Source organism: Gorilla gorilla, chromosome 3 (assembly GCF_029281585.2).
Source record: "Gorilla gorilla gorilla isolate KB3781 chromosome 3, NHGRI_mGorGor1-v2.1_pri, whole genome shotgun sequence".
In the NCBI taxonomy this organism is placed as follows: domain Eukaryota; kingdom Metazoa; phylum Chordata; class Mammalia; order Primates; family Hominidae; genus Gorilla; species Gorilla gorilla.
The window spans coordinates 53,503,077-53,510,366 of record NC_073227.2 but is presented as its reverse complement, the minus strand read 5'-3'; the positions used below and the strand labels follow the sequence as shown (position 1 = coordinate 53,510,366).

The window sequence follows — 7,290 nt, the reverse complement described above, 5'->3', positions numbered from 1 at the left end:
GATATAAAACCTAATATTTTGCCTAATAGTGATATAATCAAACATTCCCATTAAAGTCAGGAATTCTATCAGTAATCAACCACGTCTATTACTTACATTAATATGGTAGTATACACTAACACAGTAATATAAAATACTATAATAAAGAAATTATAAAAATTCCTGCTATGTATGGTTGATATCATTGTATGCTCATGAATTATAAGAAAATAAAGCAATAGCTATATGAGGAATAAGTCAAGTGACCAGTTAGAAATTATCATAAGAAAATAAAGAGAAATATTTGGATGTAAATGTACCTTATGTGAGGAAAGTTCTAAATATTTACTAATTTACTTAAAAGCCTATTTTAATTAATTGGAAATCATATTTTATTCCTAGCCAAGAAACGTACATTTTCTAAAAACATTGTCTACAAATTTGTAAACACATCCACTGTAATTCAAATTCCTAATACAATTTGTAAAATATTTTTGTGACCTAAAACAAATAAACTCTTCTTAAAAAATACTCATGTGAGGGTGATAACAAAAAAGGTAAAAAATGATATATTTGCGGAAAACTTTTCACATATGATATTGAAACTCAGTGAAGTCTTAATAATTAAAACAGTGTGATGCCAGCATAGGAACAAAGCAATGTTATCAGCTTGGTAGAAGATAATAAAATAACTGAGGGGCCATGATTTAAGAGATAATGTTCTCTATTATTTACTTAAACTGTCTGGAATTGGGTAGCTTTGGATTTTTTTTTTTCCAGTAGCTCTGGATCTGTGTCTCCTCATTACAATATGCCTTCCAGGGTAACAGACAAGTCCTAAACAACAGCAAACCATGAGGAAAGAAATCGGTGAGTGGAAAGAAAATATTCTTCCTGTAATCATCTCTAATATGCAGAAAGGCAATATTCTTTCAATATGTCATTTACCAGAAATGGGTTTACATGCTTACCCCTTGTCTAAACACTAGCAAAACGGTGGTATTATAGTGACTGATGTAGTCCTATTAAGTTTCATCCCCTGATCTTTCCTCACACATCTGTTCAGTAGATGTAGCTGGGATAATGTTAACAATATCAAGAGCCAATGATGGATATTAAATAGGCCAGTCATACTCTGTGCCTACACTTCAGTCAATGGATCAGAATTGAGAGTACAGAGACATTTACTGTAATATTTGATTAAAATATAATTTTTAATAAATGGAGTAAAGAATGTATTATTCAATAACTGGTATTGGGGTAATTGCCCATATCATCTGGAACAACAATTAAAATAAATTTGTATTATTCATTATAATTCATAATAAAAGAAATGTCAAATTTAATACTAATTCCAAAGTAGAATTTAGAACAGTAAAATTAGTAAAACAAGATAGTAATAAAATGTTTTAAACCTTGAACTGGAGAGGGTTATTATGAATTGACCATAAAATCTTTTTATTTAATTAATTATTTTATTCATTTATTTATTATGTTTACTTTTAAATAAATTTTAATGGAATGCCTCAGGAATTTGTATGTCATCCTTGTGCAAGGGCCATGCTAATCTTCTGTGTATCATTCCAATTTTAATATATGTGCCATCCAAGTGACGACTAACCATAAAATCTTAATAAAAAATAACAATTCCTGTGAATATTTGAAAATTTAAAATTATTTTGAAGCAAAGGAAATAAAGTCATTAAAAAATTTAAAATATAAATGACAGAATATAAAAATAATATTTATCTCAGTTACAACTGAGAAAACAACTTATATCCAGTAACAGCATTATTAATTATTATATCAGAAATAATAAAGACTAGATTTATTAAATGCTTACTCTGTGTAAGAAAATGAATGTATATTAGCTCTTGCAATCAACACAAACAATCTAATCAGATACTTCCACTGCAGTAGTTTCCTCTATGTACGTAAAAAAACAGATACACAGAGGGGTTAAGAAATAGCATAAGCACATGGAGTAAGTGGAAGAGTTAATATGAGTTCATATAAAAATTGCACTCTTCTCCCTTAGAAATACTTTCACTAGGAATTATACTAAAAAGAAAATCAGACTGCAAAAATATAGGTACACAAGAGTATTTACTCATAATACATTTTACAATAACACTATTTAGAAGCTGCATAAATGTACATCATAAGGATTGGATAAGTTAATGTGATATATCTACAGCAGGAAAATGGAGAGAATAGAAGACAACTAAAATAGTTGAGTGCTGGGGATGAGAACATGGAAACTGGAAGAAATGAAGCAAGAGATTCATTTCATTTCATTTTTTTTATTTTTGCCCTAAACTATGGATTGCCATTCAAGTTTAAAGATTACATATTTTGCTTTATAACAAATTCAAATATTTTGCTTAAAGTCGCTGCATTGTGTGAATCTTAGGCCACTTTTGTAAATTGTTATGTGTGTATAAAAATATGTCTACAAGAAAAATTATAGAAATGCTAGCAGTGATTTATTTATGGATGAGATTTCAGGTGGTATGTATTTCTTTATATTTTCCATATTATTGGAATTGCTTTATATTGATACATATAAATATTGATAAATATGTATGTATTTAATTTTAAAACATAAAATATGACTTCTTGTTTCAGAACATGAAAGAAGGGCATGCAATATCACATACATTAGATTCAATAGGAAAATGAATTACGTTGACATTTAAATAAGTTTATCACAAACCTAAGGTTGAGTTACAAATTGATGTATGTAATTTATTTATTTTTATTGTACAAGGTTTGTTGTAAGAAAATATACAGGAGGATTAATTTTTTACAAAACTAAATCTAATAAGAACTGAGTTGTTCTACTAAAGGAAAATAATTTCACATTTACGAATTTCACCTTTAAATTTAAATCATTCAAAATATTAATCTGTCATAATTTATCCTGCATCTGATATAATCTTCAGTGTTATTTGTTATAACTTAAACATAAAATGCTGGCATACAAATTTTGATTTTTAGTTATATTTACTATAACAATAAAAAATGCAGTCTATCTTGAATTCATTGAGGTATTAATTAATTAGAATTTATACTGAGTTCATACTATATGTCAAGCATGGTATTAAATGTGAAATTTTAGGATGGGCACACTGGCTCACCCCTGTAATCCTAGCAATAAGGTACGCCAAGGTGGGTGGATCACCTGAGGTCAGGAGTTGAGACCAGCCTTGTCAACATGCCAAAACCTTGTCTGTACTAAAAATACAAAAATTAGACAAGTGTGGTTGCACACACCTGTAATCCCTGCTAATCGGGAGGCTGAGGCAGGAGAATCACTTGAACCCGGGAGGTGGAGGTGCAGTGAGCAGAGATTGTGCCACTGCACTCCACCATGGGCAACAGAGTGAGAGTCTCAAAAACAGACAAACCAAAAAGTGAAATTTTAAATATATAAGGTACCTGCTTCTACTCACATTCATCAAGTATGCTTGTGTTTTACTCAATTCGAACTGTTATAACATAAATACTATAAACTGGGTGGCTTAAACAACAGATATTAATTCTACGCAGTTCTGAAGGCTGAGAAGTCAAATTTCAAGGTGTTGGTGGGTGTCTGGGAGGGTCTCATTCAGATTTACACCATCTTGTGTTAGTCTCACATGGTGGAGAGAGGACTCTGGTCTCTCTTTTGTATACTAATCCCATTAGGGAGGCTACATCCTAGCGGTCTCATGTAAACCTAATTTTCTGCCAAAGGTGCTGAGAAGTGACAGCATGCTGGCAGCCCTCGCAGCCCTCGCTTGCTCTCAGTGCCTCCTCTGCCTCGGCACCTACTCAGGCCGTGCTTGAGAAGCCCTTCAGCCTGCTGCTGCACTGTGGGAGCCCCTTTCTGGGCTGGCCGAGGCCAGAGCTGGCTCCCTCAGCTTGCAGGGAGGTGTGAAAGGAGAAGCATGGGTGGGAACCGGAGCTGAGCACGGCGCTTGTGGGCCAGCATGGGTTCCGGGTGGGCGTGGACTCGGCGGGCCCTGCACTTGGAGCGGTTGGCCGGTGCTGCTGGCCCTGGGCAGTGAGGGGCTTAGCACCCAGGCCAGCAGCTGTGGAGGGTGTGCCAGGTCCCCCAGCCATGCCAGCCCACTGGCACTGTGCTCGAATTCTTGCCGGGCCTCAGCTGCCTCCCCACGGGGCAGGACTTGGGACCTGCAGCCCGCCATGCCTGAGCCTCCCCATCGCCGTGGGCTCCTGCACAGCTCGAGCCTCCCTGACGAGTGCCATGCCCTGCTCCAGGGTGCCTGGTCCCACTGACTGCCCAAGGGCTGAGGCCTGTGGGCACATGGCATGGGACTGGCGGGCAGCTCCACCTGCGACCCTGGTGCACGATCCACTGGGTGAAGCCAGCTGGGCTCCTGCCTGAGTCTAGTGGGGACTTGGAGAACCTTTATGTCTAGCTAAGGGATTGTAAATACACCAATCAGCACCCTGTGTCTAGCTCAAGATTTGTAAATGCACCAATCAGCACCCTGTGTCTAGCTCAGGGTTTGTGAATGTACCAATCAGTGCTCTGTGCCTAGCTAATCTAGTGGGGACTTAGAGAACTTTTGTATCTAGCTCAGGGATTGTAAACGCACCAATAAGCACCCTGTCAAAACAGACCAATTAGCTCTCTGTAAAACAGACCAATCAGTTCTCTGTAAAATGGACCAATCAGCAGGATGTGGGTGGGGCCAGATAAGGGAATAGAAACAGGCTTCCTGAGCCAGCAGTGGCAACCCACTTGGGTCCACTTCCACATTGTGGAAGCTTTGTTCTTTCACTCTTTGCAATAAATCTTGCTGCTACTCACTCTTTGGGTCCACACTGCCTTTATGAGCTGTAACAGTCCCTGTGAAGGTCTGCAGCTTCACTCCTGAGGCCAGTGAGACCACAAACCCACTGGGAGGAATGAACAACTCTGGACGGGAGGAACGAACAACTCCAGACGCACCGCCTTAAGAGCTGTAACACTCACCGTGAAGGTCTGCAGCTTCACTCCTGAAGCCAGCAAGACCACAAACCCGCCAGAAGGAAGAAACTCTGAACATGTCTGAACATCAGAAGGAACAAGCTCTGGACACATCACCTTTAAGAACTGTAACACTCATCGCGAGGGTCTGCGACTTCATTCTTGAATTCAGTGAGACCAAGAACCCACCAATTACGGAGACAGTGCTATTTCCTGATACCATCTTATTAGAGGTTTGGGTTTCAACTTATGAATTTGTGGGGGACACAAATATACAGTCTGTTATAGCTTGCTAATGAATGTATAATTGAAATTGAGAAGGCAATTCCATAGGAAAGGAATAAAATCACAAGGGTATTTATTTTAGAAACATGGTGAAAAATCTGATTTAGACTGTGAAGCAAGGAAAAATATTCTGAGGGAATTACTACTGAATTACATTACAAAGGGCAATTAGAATTTAGATGGGTGAAAAATGTAAGAATTAAGGAAAGAGAAAAGAAACATGAAAGGTGGCTCAACAGTCAAGGACAGGTTTATTTTAGAGAAATACACCTGAGAGTGGCTTCTGGCCGAGTTTGGTCAGAGGCACACTCTCTGTGTACAGACTAAAATTTTAAGGATTCAGGGTGGAATAGTTTATCAGACGGTGGGACTGCTTCTGTGTCTTTTTGTTGTGCTTATCTGGGAGGGAGAGTTGTGTGTCTCTTCCCATTCATATTTCTGCAGCAGCAGGCATATCCCCCAAGTCTGCTCTTAGCTTCCTTACCTTAGTGCACCTGAATGGAAAGGAATGTGCTTATTAAGGCCCACTGTTTTACTGGGGCCCATTGTATGAGGGTGAAGTTTGGCAGTTAACCAAGAGACATTCTCCCCCCATCCCTCTGTGCCTGAGCTGTCTTATCTGTGTTTTACTGTCAGCTGTTTCTGGCTGTGTGGCTGCTTGTAGTTAAAAGAGAAGTGATTTCCTTGAAATGCATGAAGCTAAAAAGGGAACTGGAACTTAAAGAGGCGGTGTTTGTCCGAGATGATGGTTCAATGCTCCTGCTCTGTCAAAAGGAAGGTAAGGGCAGAACCCTTGCCCCTACAAAGGAAAGGCCGTATATTCTTGGATGGAATATTGCATAGGAAAAAACTGCATGAAAAATTTGAAGTCCAAAGGCTGAAGTGCACATCAAGGGAGAATGTGAGAAAGTATTTTAAGTTCAAATGAGGCAGGCAGGCAAGTCACAAAGGTTATACCATCTTGTAGGCCACATTAAGAAAGGCACTGAATGTGAGTTTTAAGAGACAATTATGCAGAGTAAATTAATACGTTTTTAATTGAAAAAATTGCTCTGGCTGCATTGTGGAAAACAAATGAGAGGATGCATGCTGGTCATGGAAAGCCCAGGTGACAGGCTATTAACACCTTTCTTGTGGACTATATATATGCTTTGCTTCTGTTCTAAAATGCAGTTAGAACCAGTTTACTATCATACTGTTTCCATCACATGATTATTGAATCAAATAAACCTGTGATACAAATTTGATTGAGCTTTTCATAATTGCCATATTTTTACATTTTTGAAAATTAACCTCCTGCAGTTTTAAAAGTCTCACCAAGGTGACCAAGGACTTTTTTGGCACAACCAGGAGATCTGTCAGGGTAGTGGGAGAAATTGTAGGAAAAACAAACCTTCTTGGAAGGCTGGGTGGGGATGGGGTTGCAAAGCTTCTGGAAGAATGAGCCTAAGGTGGTGGTTCTTACCCGGGGGCACAGGGCATGAGGTAAGTACAAAAGAATGCAGGAGAGTTTATCTGAATAGCTTGTTTACTCATGTCTCCAGAAACCTGGCCTTTAATCATCCATGTGCAATTACCTACAAGTGTGTTGACTCAAGGCCTTTGTCATTAAATCTATACTGAATAAATACCCGCAGAGCCATCTGGTTAGGGCCATGGCTGCTGACTCTTTACAGCAACCTTCTCGGTGTCTGTGGGCAGCCCGGTCCCCTAGTCCATTCTTTCACTGGATATCCGTGTCGGAGGGTATTTGTTCATCCATTTTTCAGCCAGGGTCTGCAGGTTGGACCTGGTAGCATTACAAGTAAAACTTATGAGTTCTTTAGCTATAGGCACATTATTTATTTATTTTTTTAATTTATTTATTTTTTTAAGTCTCTGGTGTGAATCCTTGTAGGCAATAGAGTATTACATTTTCTGTCCATGTTTCTTTTACTCATTTTCTTTGACTCTGTGTTTTCATTTCTAGTTCTGATTCTTGGCCAAGTTTGGTTCTTGTTCTGTTTTTGTTTTTGTTTTTGTTTTTTTTGTTTTTTGTTTTGTTT

General features: G+C 38.2%; 1 non-coding gene across 1 annotated transcript; it reads right to left on the bottom strand.

The window, feature by feature from the left end:
• Positions 1 to 1,489: 1,489 nt before the first annotated feature.
• Positions 1,490 to 1,593, bottom strand: LOC115934397 (U6 spliceosomal RNA). The gene has a single exon (XR_004070206.1). It is a non-coding gene; the product is annotated as a U6 spliceosomal RNA (small nuclear RNA).
• Positions 1,594 to 7,290: the final 5,697 nt, after the last annotated feature.